Source organism: Ambystoma mexicanum, chromosome 2p, assembly GCF_040938575.1.
Source record: "Ambystoma mexicanum isolate Mex_15411 chromosome 2p, UKY_AmexF1_1, whole genome shotgun sequence".
In the NCBI taxonomy this organism is placed as follows: domain Eukaryota; kingdom Metazoa; phylum Chordata; class Amphibia; order Caudata; family Ambystomatidae; genus Ambystoma; species Ambystoma mexicanum.
Genome location: NC_090923.1, coordinates 220,070,524 through 220,087,285, shown reverse-complemented (window position 1 = coordinate 220,087,285; position 16,762 = coordinate 220,070,524).

Genomic DNA, 16,762 nt, shown 5'->3' with positions numbered 1-16,762 from the left:
CCTTAAACCCAGCACTGCCACTTGCTGGCTGCACTCCATCTGTTTGTTGACTTTTTATTTATTAATTAATATATTATTATTTATGTCTTTTTTTCCTCCTTGCTCCGCACTCTCCTTTTGTTCCCCCTTTCATGCACTTCTCCCTCTTTGTTCTCAATGTCACTGGGCCTAGTAACATCGTTGTTTTTGTTTCTTCTCTGTTCCCCTTCCCTTGCCTCGTCGCACTCTGAAACACTTGTGTATGAGCGCGATAGAATAAAATATCAATATCAATATGGGGCAGCAATCTCCTAACAGTGACAATACAATTCAGAAAATAAGCAAAGTAATTGAATTCACTTATACTAATGCAGAATAGAAAACTCAGGAAAAAGAACAGTTTTGCTTTGTGAACAGAACGTTTAGGTTAATATTTTCCCCTGTAAAGTTCTTAAGGTACAAATGAGCAATCCTACACAGATGTAAGTTAATCAGCAGGTATTCAGAAATTAAATATAATGTCTAAAGTTTAAATGCAATCTTTCCTCTCCAAACAAGAGAGAAAACATTTTTGGAAATAAACACTTTTAAAATGACAGGTGAAAATGGCTTTGTGAAATAATGCAAAATGATCAAAAATGCTTAAATGGAGAAAGCAACACTAAACAGGTCCTAACACACATGAGCTAAAAGTTAAACAACAGTACACACTTTAGATCAGAATGCGATTGAAGAAACACTTTGAATGGGAAAAAGACACCTGTAAACTTTTGAAAATGCAAATTCGCGGCAAACTTCACTATGCAATTTTTGATAAAAACAGGACAAGCACACTGTTCCACAATGGTTTTTGGTTGTGGTTGTAGCTAAGGGTCTTAGGTATCAGTGAGAGTTGAAATTTCATTTCTATCTATAAAATTAAAGAAGTTATAGAGGTGTTAGTTAGGTGTTTTTGCAAAATAGGCACGAAAATGAAAACAGAAATTCGGATTTAAAATGACAGATTGGTTTGATTACACTATATTTATGACTATGAAAAAGAGAATGCCACACATGAATTTCCACAGTTACGTGGCCAGCGTAATCCTTCAAGTGGTGGATACTCTATTTCTTTCTGGGATTTACTTTAGTTACTCAAAATCACTAATGACTTATGGTTTTGTAATACAAATGAGAAAAATCAGCAAAAGAAAGGTTCTGATAATACTAGGGTTCTGAAGTTAAAGATGGCATGGGTTGAGATTGGGATAAGACAATGCAAATAACTATGAGTCACTGTTCTTCCTATTAATACTTACAGTCCCTTGTAATTAAAATTGGACCGTCAAAGTTCTGGTTATTGGATCAGGTCTACCGGCAGCAGGGCACCTCTGGAGGGATGGAATCAGCAGTGCGGTTCTGGTTAATTTTGGACTGCACCTCAGACTGGATTTGGATGGACCCTTCTGGTCACTGGACACGGTAGATAGCAGGATACAGTTTTCAGCGGGCAAGCCTTAATGGTAGCAAGCCAGACTGAATCAGACTTAAATTCTCTTAGGTTTTGAGATGGTTGAATTTGGGCCTAACCAAAAAGAGTTTAGCAATTCTAAGGCCTGGATTCTGCAAATAAATCTGGAGTCAGTTGCAAGATGGAGTTCTGGACAAGATGAAGAAGTTAGGAACAAGATGCAGCGTGAAAATCTGGATGTGTTCTGGAAGCAGTGTGTCTTATGTGTGGTGAAGTTCCTATATTTATCCTCCCAAGTGACATCACAACGTTTATGGTGTGGTGTGATAACTGTAATATTTCAAAAACCATTACATGCACTCTGACTCCAATACAGACGGAAAAACTCCTACCTCTCTCTTCTTCGTGATAAATGATTCTTTAATCTTCAGAAGTAATGGGAAAATACCTAGAAGCCCCTCCACAATCCGACTTTGCAGAGTCTGACCGTGGTGGAGCCTCCAGGGAAAACCCCTTATGGGGAAAAACCCTGTGAAGGGCTGCTAGAGAGCGTAGTTTCCTGAAGATTCTCCCTGGAGAGGTTTCTGGCGGATAATAATTAGCCCCTTCGCTTGAACTTCCTAATCTCCTCCAAGAACTATGGGTGCTAGGTGCAAGTAAACACAGAGAGGGATTAATGACACAAAGGATAAGTGTGACAGACCCAAAGAGAGTATCTCGGTTGGCTTCTAAAAGGCTTACTCTGGAAACACCTGAATCAGGCCCAGAAGACTGGAGGGTTACGGTCCTGGATGACAGGTTTGAAGAAAACAGGGGGAACAGTTGCAAAGCCTAACAAAGTATGAAATGAAAATTAGACTACTTCTTCCCCCTCCCGAGCCTGAACCTGCTAAATGAGATGGAATGTCACTTAAGCTTACCACCCGAAGGAGACTCTTGAGAGACTAGTACCCCGCTTGTGCTGGGAAGGAAGAAGTGGCGTAATGGTCCGTGTAGAGAGAGGAATGAGTCCTTAAGAAAGGAGGATTGTGATGAATGGAAAATACCGAGTAAAGCACGAGAATGCCAATGAAGGAAATTTGGCTCTATACTAAGGATTGTACCGGGACCTGCATCCTAATAACCCTGGATGAAGGATAGCCTAGTGAAAACAATAACTCCTATGACTCCACAGAAGGCAGGGGATCGGAGCTGCGTTCTGATGGTTGCCTACAGCGGCCGGTAAAGAGAGTTCAAGCAACAAGTAAGAGCGGAGAAATAGACACAGGATAGCCGATTCAGTACTCATACTAATAAGAAAAGTAGTGGCTGTGAGTGGCCACAGGCACTTTCCTTGTTTTAGTTGGCAGTCAGAACAGAAAGAACTGTAATCTTTATGATGTGATTTAGCAACTTTTGCACAAATGTATATTTCTAAAATTTTGTACCCTCATGAAATCAGACATACACATTTCATATTTGATGGGCTATATTCACATTCAATCCCCTTCTCTGTGAGAGCTATCTTTATCATTCTATAGAATTTTCTCAATTTTAATCATAACAGTCTGGACTAATACATTCAAATTCAGTACATCTCTGGGCGATTATCACTGGGGCATGAATATACAATCTTAGGCTTGCAACATTAATAGTTCTGCTGCAATGAGGGTTTTCCGGTAACTTTGGTTCCTTAGGTGGTACAGGTTTCATCAATTTCTTCAAGGCAAAAGTAAAATTAGGTTGACATCTACCAACTTTTAAATGTATCCTCCTTCAGGTTGCGCAGTTAAAGAGTTTCAAACTTAACCACAAATTAAGATTTAAACACCAAAAAGTTCCTTTGAACAGAGATTTTTTTCCTCTCCTTTCAACAAACAACAGCGGTGAGCCAGTGAGGCCTGGATTCCTCTGACTGCACTGGATGATCGGTGGTTCCAGCACACTTTTCATTTCCATATTTCACCTGGAAAATGAAGGTTGCAATTGATTTGGAAAACTGTATTTTAAGGGCATTTTCAGATTTTAGCCCACTTCTGTGGCCTTGCTTCATCTGACAGGTAACAGTACCCAATGGCATTCTCCTGCAGGGAGTTCGGTTTTGACATCCACTTTGCGTGTGTGTGGCAGGGTGATACAGCATTTTTGCAGCTTTGGCATGCACAGGGGTTAGCATCTCCATTTTTGGCAGTTTTCTTTCCCCCATTGGCAAAGGGATGTAGTAGGGTGCATTGGCATGGGTAAAAATATCCCACAGGAAGTTAGAAGTACACAATTGCCCTCACACTGAAAACATTCTCTTAAGTGATGTCCTTATTATTCAACTGTGTGGACATACAAGCATGGTATGTATGAGGCCAATCTTTTTACATGGGGCACTAATTCAGCTATGCGTATGTTCATGATAGTTTATTACCACAATTCCGATATGTATTCAGATAGAAAATATCCTTATACTCTGAAACTTCTCACCAAAATTTTTGGAATGTCATTTCCATTAGCCATGACCAAGATATTTAATGGGCAGAGCCGATTCGATGCTAGCATACTTCAGTGCTGCAAAGTCTTTAATAATGTTTAGTCGTTTCAATCGATGGGACCATTTTTCACTTCTTGCATGTATGCCCCTCTCCACACCCCACTGAGTGAAATATAAATGGTACCTTTCAAGAAAAATACTGACTGGCTTTTCATAATGCAGATTTAACATTTTAACATTTATCATATTCCAACAGACCTGCTGATTGTACTTCCGATAGAGATGTGAGATTCTCAAATTGTTCCTGCCTATTGTTGCCTAAACAATATATGAGTAAGCATTTCTTCCTCTCATTGGTAAAATTCAAACCATGGGAAGCAAGTACTTAATGGTCAAAACATGTCGTCCGTCGTTTACTTCCGCTTCTACCTCCACTAATCCCTCCCATTCCCTCTCACACCTCTGTCCCTCTCCCCACTCTCATCACCTCAGCAATATTGTAAATTGTTCCTTATACTGTTTTTGAGTTGTGATTGAATTGCCATTGTATGCTTGTTGTATTTTTTCTTGTTCTCATGTAAAGCACTTTGGATTAAAGGGCTATATAGTTTCAATAAAATACAAATACAAAACTGTCCTGTTTGTTTTATGTCATCTTTATTTGCAGAGACTGATTCAATAACAAAGGATGCACAGATGTATAAATAAAGGGATATTGAAGAAAATGTTTCAGTGTTAATCCAATCATGCAGGGGGTTTGTCTGGGAGAGTCTGAGGTGAATGTAAGAAACACTTGCCTGACTTAAAAGTCAGATGAGAAGCAGTGGAGTGGGGGCGCAAAGGTGAGTGGTCACTCAAAGCTGTCTAGGCATTCAGCTGGAGTAACTGCAAGAGTTAATGTGTCTTGTAGTTAATGTGCTGGGTCGAGTAGGCAGGGTGTAGTTTATGCGGGTACAGGGAGAGGCTGTGGAAGCACAGATTATGGAATGCTAGGGTACCTATAATGGTTATAGGCTCTTCATGCTAGGGATGTTCCTAAACAATATATTACAAATCTCAAAAAATGTATCACAGCTAGACTTTTGCACCATCCTATTTAGCAGTTGCACATTGTTCGTTAAGAGGTATAAACAACATTTCTGGGTGCATAAATCTGAGCAAATCATCTGCATCCTGCATTATAAGGTTGGTGGGCAGGCCGGTAGGTACCAGGGCTTTTTGTGGGCCAACAAATACCGCCTTCATGCAGCACAAAATCTTGGACTTGGTGAACATCCATTTAAACATCAGAAATCCTCCTTGCACATCCACTCCCTAGAGAGCTTGTCCTGGCCCCTGAACGTCCTCCGACTCAGTGCGGTTGTTCAATGGTTGTGCAGCACTGGCAGAGCTATTGACATAGACATATGTAATTGTAATGCCGTAGCTCCTTACAACTGGAGAGAACACAAAAAACAGTACTGTGCCGCAAACAGTATAAAACACCTTCTGTGCCAACAGAGACAGATTACGACACTTGTAATGATGTGCATGGCTGCAATGGGCTATAATGAGAAAAGACTGTACTTTACCCCTATTCATTACCAAATTATTTCAATTCAAATAGAAAACGAATGAGAGACTTGTAAAGGAAAGGGTTGTAATTGGTTGTTATGGAAAGAACACATCACAGAGTAATGCACCCTCATACAGTAACAGGCCCGGTCAATGTCAATAGAAAATAAATGAAACACTCAAAATTGTAAGGGCTGTAATTGGCTGCATTGGAGAATTTACGACAGACAGTACTGTACCCCCATTCAGAATAAAACACATCCAATGCTAATAGAGAAGTAACAAAACACTTGCACTTGAAAGGGCTTTCATAAAGTGGTGTAAATGGAACAACAAAATGAACAGCTACATGCCTATAGACTACCAAACTCTTCCCATGGCAACTGTGACAGAATGCCTTCTCTGGAGTTGTACCACCCTTAGATTTTTTGATTTTCGACATGCAATGTGAAAGTGGTTTCTCTGCAGGACAGGGGTGCTGCTAAACAGATACACTTTCCACATACATGTTCCTAAATAGTACTGCCAGTGATTACACCTTGGATGGTTTCAGCTCTTTTGAGTATTTAACATGATCACTGCAAATCATAGCGGCCATGTAGTTATGGTTAAGTTGGAGTTTCCATAGGAAGAGCACTTTTTGGGCGGCTTGTAACTTCGCTCCCCCTGGATGAATCCTCACCAAACTTTGGAAAAAAAGTATATGGCCCACTCTGAATTCTTTTGCAAAGTTTGGTGAGGATTCGTCCAGGGGGGGAAAAGTTATAGGGGGGTGTCAAAACTTTTTTTTTCCCATAGACTGAATGGGAAAAAACTTTGCGCACGGCTACAGCCCGAACCGCTGGACGGATTTACACCAAATTTGTGGCAGGAACGGCGGCCTGGTCCCGAAAGCGTGCTTTTGCAAATTTGGTGTAAATCTGTCCAGTAGTTTTTTGAAAAATGACCAAAATGTAAGGCAAAAAAATTACTGATATCTGTGTTTGCTTCGCGGACGGACTTCCCTGTTCGCTCCGCGGACAGCACCCCGATTGGCCCAGCGGCTTGTGTCATGTCCGCGGACATGCAACGTGTTCGCTGATTGGGTGGCGTGGAGCGTGATGCGCGTCGGATTTTCTGTCGCGCCCGCCATCTTGCATTTGCGGACGTCCACGGACAGCGCGGTGAAAGTTGGTTCAACATGTGTATTTAGTGGAGTGTGTTGGTGTGTAGAAGTCTTTGGGGAGGATGGGGGAGTATGAGATTCAAAGTTGTATTTTATTTATGTGCTAGACGCTTTTGTTGTGTTCGATTTGTCTGCGGACAACACGGCTGTTCTGGAATGTTCGTAAATAAACAAAATGGATTCGGTGTCAACTTGAAAGTGTTCTAAGAACACTCGTGGGGTCTTGGAATGTTTGCAGGGGGTGTCCTGGATATCTTGTCTGTATTGTTCATTGGCAAGGTGAAAATGTTTTAAGAACAATCGCGGTGTCCAGAAATGTTCGTACATAAAGAAAATTGGGGTGCCCTGAGGACGCTCTTTGTATTGTCCTCTGGCAAGTTGAATGTGTCCTAGGATGTTCCCCCTGTCCGCGGACATAACAATGGTTGCAATGTTTGCATCTATGGGTGTTATATGCTGCGGTGGTTGTGGCCAGGGTATAGAATGTTGGGTGCATGGCCATTTACCTATTGTTGTGAAGGTTTTCCTACCAAGTGATATTTGACCATGTGTGAATCCAGTCAGCTTGCAGTTGTTTTTCGTACCATCTGCATTGTAACGTAGAAGCATTTGTATTACGTATTTACTATGTGTTTGTATTAGTAACGTGGAGCGATTATCCAAATTGCAGGTAGAACATAATCTACCGTGGTTTGCATTTTGTACAAGTTGCTGAAATGGAACGTATTCACAATTAGGTATTGATATAGACAAAGCGCTCATTGGGGATTTGTTCTTGTGTCACATTGTTGCAGAGAGTGCATGTATGTTTCCACATGTATGAAATCTGGAAGATTTCATTTATAGGTATGTTTTTGTTTTCCAGTACTAATAGTAAGTACATTAGAAATTCTTTTGGATCTTCCTGTGAGTTTATAGTGAAATTCACCATTCCAGCACAGTAGTCCAATTGTCGTCTTATTCAAAAAACACTATACGTGTTGTCAGGATTGTTTGCTGCATTTCTGTGAAGTACTAACATTTGCAAACACAATGGGTCTGTACTGTATAAGTAAATGTTGTCAACAATTGGTGGTAATTGAAATAGAATATTCATTGCTACATTTGCGTAGCAACTTACACCAACTATATTTGAGAATTTAAATGGTCCAGGTAGTTCTGTATCTAACTGCTTTTTTTGGAGTTTGTCTTCCTTCTTCAAAGAAGTACCTGGTTTACTTTCCCTAATTGATTCTTTTTTGCTTGTGGTACTTGATGAAGTTTTAGTTTCTTTTAGTCTTTTTGGAGGATTTGCAGTGACATCCTGTTGCATTTCTGTTTGATTTAGTTTTCTTTTAGAACATTTTCCTTTTTGTGGAATAGGATATGTTTGTAGATGGGGGGTGTATAGTGAACGAAGTCTATTGTATTCTAAAATGCAAGGAATATCAGCGTTTACTTTACTTGCATCAAAGTTTATTAGAAATAGACCGTCAATTGTACATAGGCGTGAGAGTGCTACATAGCTCATGCCTTCTTTAAAGACTGTGTTACCAATGTCTATCATTGCTTTGTCTAGAGTAAGACCTTGTGATTTATGAATGGTGACTGCGTATGCAAGAGTTAGAGAAAATTGGTCTCTGCGTACATACGTCTTTGAAGAGAAGGAATCGAGCTGTTGAGCGTCCTATTCTTTTTACTTCTGAAAGTTTGTCAAAGAGAATATTGACAAACTGAATTTTGTTGTCACGTGGGTATGTTTGAAAGCCAACAACTGTACCCAGTGCTCCATTAACTAGTCCTTGGTCCACGTCAAGGTTATGTTTAAGCATTACTCTGCAATTTAAGGATAATTTTAATATCTTTTCCAAGCCTGCTGTGTTTGAGATTGATTTTTCTAAACTATTTAGTCTTGCTGTGGCTTGGTCACACATGGGTAGTGTCATTCCATGTACATCTAGTTTGTCTGTGGCGCTAATTTCCATAATTGGTTGCATTTCTTTGCTTAACATTATTTTATTGAATTTGAAACAGCTTGCAAGAGTTGGCATTAAGGCCATACAATTGACATTTTTGTGGGCTAATTGTTCCATAACATCTGTAGCACATGCATTATCACCATAAAGTGCATGAATGTGCCGGGTTTTCAATATTGCTTCTGCTTCTCTAGAAAGTATACCAACTCTGATACTTTTTAAGATGTTGGCATAAGTGAGATCTGCAGATTGGCGCATGTTTTCTGTTAATTCTCTGAATTGGAAATGTTGCCAAAGGTTGACATTTCCAATGCTGCCAACAGTTTTACGGCAGAGTTTGTGTCCTAATGTTTTAAAAATAGGCTCCCCTTTTACAGGTGTCAATTGAAGAAGATCTCCGAAAACAATGATGTGTTTTCCTGCAAATAGCTCGTCATAGTTTGTTTTGAGTACTTCTTGTAATCTGAGGTGAATGAAAGCCAACATTAGGTTGGACACCATGCTCACTTCATCTATTAGTAGCATTTTCATTTGTTTCAATACTCTGCGTACTTCCATTGCAGCTTCTGCAGAAAGTTTGTAATAATCTAACTTGTTTTGGTGTTCTACTGGCAGGAGTAGTAATCGGTGTAAAGTGACACCACCTATGTTGTAGGCAGCTAAACCTGTGGGGGCAGTGACAACAGCTGACAGTTTGTTGTTTGTCATTTGTTGAAGGAACTTACTGATGATATTGATTAGGAATGTTTTGCCAGAACCAGCTTCACCACTGACATACAATAGTATAGGATTGTAATTTTGGCAGGTGCATTCTTTGTTTTCATGTTGCACACCATGTGCAATTTCTTTTGTTATTTCTTGAACAATGCTATGTTGCTCTTTGTTTAGTTTTGATTGTAGTGTAGTTAAGTCTTCTTTATCTTCATAGTGACACATGGTGTTTTCTACTTCTATCATAGCTAATTCTGCCTCATTTGTTATTAGTGGTTTTCCCAGTGGTTCTTGTCTTCCTGTGACAGAAGGTTGACTACTGTCAGGAGTGTCCTTATCTAGTTGGACCTGGAGTTACTCTTCGTGTTGCTGTTCATTGTGCAACATTGTTTTGTACTGTGCAAAGTTTACATCAGTTATACTGCTTTCATTGGCTTTGAAAGCGACTTCATATGAGTCATAGGTATCTAGTATTTCTTCTTCTTTTCTCCATGGTTTGAAGAGTTGTAGCAGGGACATGTAATATATTGCTTTATGTTGAGGAGTCTTTAATGACAATTTGATATGATTAATTAAATTTGGTTTGGTGAGTTTTACTAAGCTGCCATCACAGTTTGTCACTTTGTATTCACGGTTTTGCTCATCAGGTTTTATATTATTTTTGTATGTGTAGTTTTGGGCTATGTGGTATAGACACATGGTTTCCAAAGTGGTACTCCTGTTTGGGTAGTATGTGTCCAATAAATTGTTTTTTAAAATGTCTTGGCTGTTGGGATCATGTTTGGCTATTGTTTCTATATCTTCATATGATTTTAGAACTCTTTTTCTAGATCTAGCTGGACCAAGACTTAGCCATACTATATTTGCAGATTTACCATACAATGCAGTACCAGTTAATCGATCAGCTGCTTCATAGGATCCACATTCTCTATGGGACAGCATTTTTATGCCCAAGCTGTATAATTTCTGAGACACTGTTTTATCTGATGACAGGTCATTCCAGAGGTCTTGGAGCTCTGTCTTTTCTGATTTGGTTAAGTATGTTGTGACAATTCGTGCAACTGCAATGTTTGCATTCCACAGGTGGGCAATGATTGCATTGTAATCATTGATATATTTTTCTTCTTCTTTTCTTTTTATGCAATATGTATTTTTAGGTGACTTACCTTTAACACTATGTCTAACTGAAGACATGAGGTTGTTCACTTGACCTGTATTTGTAACTGGTCTAGGGAAACCAAATCGCATTTGGTGTAGTATTTCCCTTTGTTTTTGTATTTGCAACGACAATATTTGCAACATTTGTGTCTTTGGAATTGTAAGATTTTTGCATGAAGATCCCTATTTGTGGATTCTGACAGAATTTCACAAGTGACATATTTTTCAATAAACTGTAAAACAGTGGCATCACTGTCTTGACCAAATTTAGGAGCATCTTTAATCCATAAAAGCATGTGGACATGTGGCGCTCCTTTGGCTTGGTATTCTTTTCTCCAAAAGAAGTGTTGCACTTCTCCAAGGGGAGGAACAGTTTTATTACAAATAAGCAATAGCAATGAAGCGATGGTGAGAATATCTAGAAACATTAACAGGATCCTGAGAACAAAGTTCTCCAGGTGTTAGTATATCTATGTTTGTTTTGTTTTCGTTTGATATGCGTAGGAAAGCATGTAAATCTTCCCATGCATATTCTGCGCAACTTAATGTAACAAACCAAGTGGGTGGGCCAAGGTTTCTGATCATACAACGTACATCTCCATGGCATCGAAACCAGTACTCTTTAGTACCTCGCATATTTGCTAATAGATTTGTAAGATTTGTCTGTAAAACCTCATCTTTTTGTTGAACTTTTTGTAATAATTGTGTGGCTGTCATATTTTGAAAGTGTGATCCTGATTTTAATATGTGTGCAACTCCGTAACATAAAGTTGCCAGTTCACTTTCAAAGAGTAGGTGGAATATGTATTCCACATTTTGTCGAAATCTGGGATCTTCAGAATGCATTCTTAATGAGCGATATTCTGATGCTGATATTTGAACAGGTCTATCATCGTATCTTCCTCCTTTGCCGGTAGGAAAGAGTAGAGGAAAAGCACGTGCTTCTATACTTTTTTCCCATATGCTGATTGGTGATCCTTTTGTTTGACGCATTTGGTACGTTTCCAGTGCATCTTCTATGGTGTCATTAGAGTGCAATGGATGAATTGTATAATGGTCTAAAGTGTTTGCTATTATAGCAGGATTTAGGAGCTCAAATTGATCAGTTTCTTGTGTCTCTTGAATTATTTCAGTTGTATCTTTCAAGTTTTCTTCGATATTAATTTCTTTGTAATAATCATTATTCTCTTTGAGATATTGCAGGGCTTCTCTAACTTTATGTAAATCTACCAGTTGTTGCCAAATTTTTTTGTCTTTTGTAGGTACTCCATTTACCAAGATAATTAAAGATTGTTGCATTGGACGTTGCACTCCTAGAATGTGCACATTTTCTTTTAGATCTAATGGTAAATACACTACTTTTCCACGAATACCTTTCACTAATTCAGAGGGAGGTAATTTTGCAGTTTTTGGTTGAAGGCGTATTATTGCTTGAAATGGATGAACTGTTTGAATTATGATGCTCTCATATAAATTAAGTTGTTGAAGGAGTTTTGGTAGTGGATGTAATTCCAAGTTATTTGAGATAGCACGTGAAGGAGTTTGGTTGTTGTCAAGTTTTGTAGTGCAGTAACTGCAAAGTATTATGGGGTCAGTTATTTCGTATTTGTTTTCTGCTATAAGGTAGAGAGCTAATTCAAACCATTTAGAATCTTCATTGTCTTCTATTTTGTATGAAAGGTCTTTAGTTTTTGTGTTACTTTTATAACACGCTCTGCAGCAACATACACACACGTGGTTTGGTACTTCAGCTGAAGTGCTTTGACATTTTAGTATTTCTTTTTTGTATGTGTGTAGTGAAAGGTTGCCATGTGCAGATTTGTTACGAAGTTGGTTGACAGCTAATTGATCTTGTAAGTGGGTTTCATTTCCAAAATATTTTTTCTGTATATACTCGATTTCTTCTAGTAGGTTTTTTGGTGTACCATGTAGAAGAATGTTATTTAAATTGGCTAGTGCTAAAGCAGGACTTTTTGCATGATACAGTTTATAAACTAGATTTCTTATACTTGCATGATGTGTTGATATCCTTTTGATATCATGGAAGGTTGTTTTGCAAGTAGCTCCTGATATGCAGGCCAACGAATGTCCTTGCAGTCCTGTGTGCTTGCGTACTGGACAAGCATCCATACTTTGCAGTATTTTAATTTTGATTTTGTCTTTGCTTTTCACATATTGATTGAGGAATAGGCGTAAAGATTTGAACATTTTTTTGGGAATGTTACACATTGACGTGCATGGCCATGTGTAAATTAGATGTTCTGATTCAGTCGAATTGAGGGGTAAATCTAAGTTTTCAGGGCATATTTTTGTAAGGAGTACTTCTTGTTCCATTATGGTATTATTAACTTTTTCATAACCTCGACCACTGCTATGTATGGCAATTGTATTTGTTTGCTTTTGTTTGTACGCTGTTTCATTAAAGTATGCTTCTGTGCTTGTAGTGTGACTCCATTCACCTCCACAGATATTTAAGAAGTTATTTCTGTTCACATTTCGTTTATTGAGAAGTCTTTTTTGAAGTTTAGTTATTAGTTTTGTTAGTGGTTTAATTCTGTTTAACACAACAATAAATAAGTTTCTGAGAATTGCACTGTCTATCAACGCTTCTAAGATTACTTTCCTACGATAGGTTTGAAGTGTTGAACCTGGTTTCTCTCCTGTTTTTAATAGATTTTTAAGGACTTTGTGACGGAACATTTTGGCTAATATACTTTTCTTGGTATGCTTACTTTGTACTATATCAAGATTTATAGAAGACGTTTTATTTGTAGTGATAGTTGATTTTCTGTTAATAGTTTTTTGGGTCGTTTTACTTTGTGATAGAGGAGGCAAAGTTTTTGCACTGGAAACTTCTTCTGTTTCACAACATGACTGTATTAGCTGTTGTGTTTCAACGTTTTTTTTAAAATTCTGCTATAGATGGGTGTTTATGTTGGAGACTTTTCTTTTCATTTGCTCTACTTCTGCGTCCCTTGGGACTGAATTGTTCGTAAATAAACGAAAATGGAGGTGTGCTTGAAACGCTATGTCTGTCCGTATTGTTAGCAAATAAATTAAACTTTCCTAAGAACAAACAGCTGTCCATAACTGTTCCTTTTACATGTGACGCACTTTTAATTAGTTCAGGACCCGAACACTGTCCGCAAAATATCAACACGCATGCGCAAAACAATGTCCGTACATTGGGTGTCCTGCGGACGACCGCTACCTTAGCGAACATGCTCACAAAACAATCATGTGACCGCGCCCACGCTCATCTCGTGCTCTAAATGCGGACACTGTTCGTGTCCCCGACCAGTTTAAAAGTACATTTCCAAGTAATCCACAATATTTCTCATTAAAAAATCACCATACCACAAATCCCACATACTAATCCTAACTTTCCACATAGTTCTTGTGACTTTCTGAACCTTTTTTGATGTTCGATCTGTCTTGCGGACGGCGCGCATGTCCGCGACCCGCGCCCAAGCACCCCGATATAAGACCACGCCCTAGAGCGTATTCTCATTGTGTTTCTGACTATTCCACAGAGCACACTGCATTTTGCTGCACACTTTGCAGATTTTGAGATTTCCATCTGCAAGCCTATGACATCCATGGCTCAACTATTACCAAATGGTGCTACATCTGCCTCAGCACCACCCCCACCCCCTCCACCACCACCACCATTTCCCCAAGGGCCTGAAGAGGGGAACAGGAGTGAGGATACAGAGGAGGAAGAAGAAGATGATGAGAATGAGGTAGAGGAAATCCCTACTACCCGCCGTCGGCGTGAATCTTGGGTGTGGCGGTTGTTTACCGTTCATGTAAACGGTCCTAAGTCTCATGCGAACCATGTCACCTGTAATGAGCGCAAAATGGTACTCAGTCGCGGGAAGCATGGTTCGTATAGCTTTGGGACCACTACCATGAAGCGACACCTGCGCTCATTCCACACTGGGGCCATTCGCAAGGTTGTACCTTGCGAGAAGCGTAGTAGGTTGATTGAATCTACTTCATCCTCCGTTCCTGATCCTGTCACCACAAGGAAAACCTCTGTGGGACAGCGTCTTCCTCAAGCTGCCTCACAGGCCATACAGAATTCTGATGACCCTTACCTTTCGAGGGTCACAGTTGTATGTGTGTACTGTGACACAGTACTCTGCAGGGGGGAGCGACTTCGGATTGCTTTTGAGACGATTGTCTCAGAGCACCAGAAGACCTGCTCACTACCCAAATAAAACCCACTCTACATCTTCCTCTCTCGGCTCGCCCTTTCTTATCCCTGTGGTTGGTGTCCCCCTCCCTTTACCCTCCTTTCCCTCCTCTCCTAGGCTGTCGTGTATAAAAAAGAACAAAAAAAATACAAAATAACAAAAATCAAAAAAAAATAAGGCTATTTTCAGAGCCGCCTTTCACAGTTAAAAAATAGAAGTGAAGATACATAAAGCATAGCCATTTCCATTTCGTGAAAGTCCGCGGACTGTCCGCGAACAGAAAAACAATTTCATTGCTACCCTATTGAAACCAATGCATTTTTCTCTAACAGGAAGTGGTGGCTCTGAAAAGAGCCTTTGGGAGGTGTTTGAATGTAAAACATTTTAACTACGAAAGACGTACTTCAAAACGAATGCTGTATTTCTAAAAAAGGTCGCAATGCATTTTGTACATTTCTCAGAAAAATCTGATTGCCAGCATAAGTAAGATGGACTCCATCTTTGCGAAAAATGTATGTACTACGAAACAAAATATTTTCATTGTTAAAAGAGGACATGCCAAAATCTCTTAGGAAGGCACAAACAGCCTTATTAACATTACGCCTTGCTTTCTCCATTTGTGGACCACATGAGAAAGAACGAAGCCACACTTGTCTCTGCGCAATCCGTGAAAAAATTATTTTAGAGTTTGGAAACATGTCCATTATCTTCAGAAGTCCTTCTATCATTGCAAATTGCAAAGAAATTCCAGACACATGTCCTAAACTGTTCCCTCCACAATGAATTACAATTATGTCTGGATGTTCCTCTATCTTCAAAGTTGCACAGAGAGTTAGCAAGTCCAACCATTTCATTCCACGCACTCCATGCCAGTGCACTTCCACATGTGGGAATCCAAGATCTATAGATATTCCACAGCTTTCTGCATGCACCTTCAACCAATGAATCCACAAGTCTCCCAAAATCCATACAATCTGTGTTTTGAAACACTCAGCCATAGCTATCTGTTCTTCTCTCTGCAAAAACAATATCTGAGAAAACCTATCCTAGCACAACCCACTCACTAAACTTTACTGACCAATCCCTTGCTTCATCCAATCTCATTTCCATACCTCCCCTCCCCAAATTCCCCTGATGTAATACGCGGTGTCCTAGAACTACCGCCATTTCCGCGAACGTATCGTAACATGTACAGCCCTTCTACCATTTCGATTTCACTCTCTGTGCCATTCCCTCATTGGATGTAGCTAAGCAATCACATGACCATCCACCAATCAAATCCAATAACTCGACATGTAACTGCATCATCATAGAGCAGCACTACAAATGTACGGTGTATCTCTCGGAGTACAAGTCTCATACCATTGACAACCACGATCTACGAGAAATTCTATACAAATCTAAAATATTTCTACTTGCAGCTTGGTCCATATCCATATACATGAACAGAAAGTACAGGTATGCATATTTTCTACACAGTACATGAACACATTTTCTAACCGACTTTTACCTTCTATAATCTGAAAAATGAATGGACGATCATTGTTTCATTGTCCTAAAATGACCTGTCACTTACAAACCTTTATATCGTTTAATTTCTTCATACACACACACACATGCAAATACTATTAAACTAACATTTTTGAAATAAAATATATACACGATATATAATCACACAATAAACATACACACTCTATGATCAAATCTCAAACAATAATATTTGTACAAACACATAATTGGTTTTAATTGTTTTCGTTTATATAAGTACTTACATACATTTATATAGGACAAGCAGACTATGACATTCACTCACTGTTACGTACAAAAGCAGGCTATGACACATAGCTCTCAACTCACACTCTTTTGGCGGGTGTCACCCGCCTTGTAAAGGACTGACTCACCCGCCAAGCCTCCTGCACGCCCATTCATTCCAATGGGTGTCTCACCCGCCAAAAACAAAATCAGGTGATTTCACCAGCCTTTGCGACACACATGGTTGAGAGCTATGATGACAATGACTCACTATTACGTGGAAAATCTTAGTTACAAGAATAGTGGTATACGTTGGTAGATTATGAATTCCACAAACCATAGTAAAGATATTTTCTTTCCTACTCGTAGTCATAATATAGT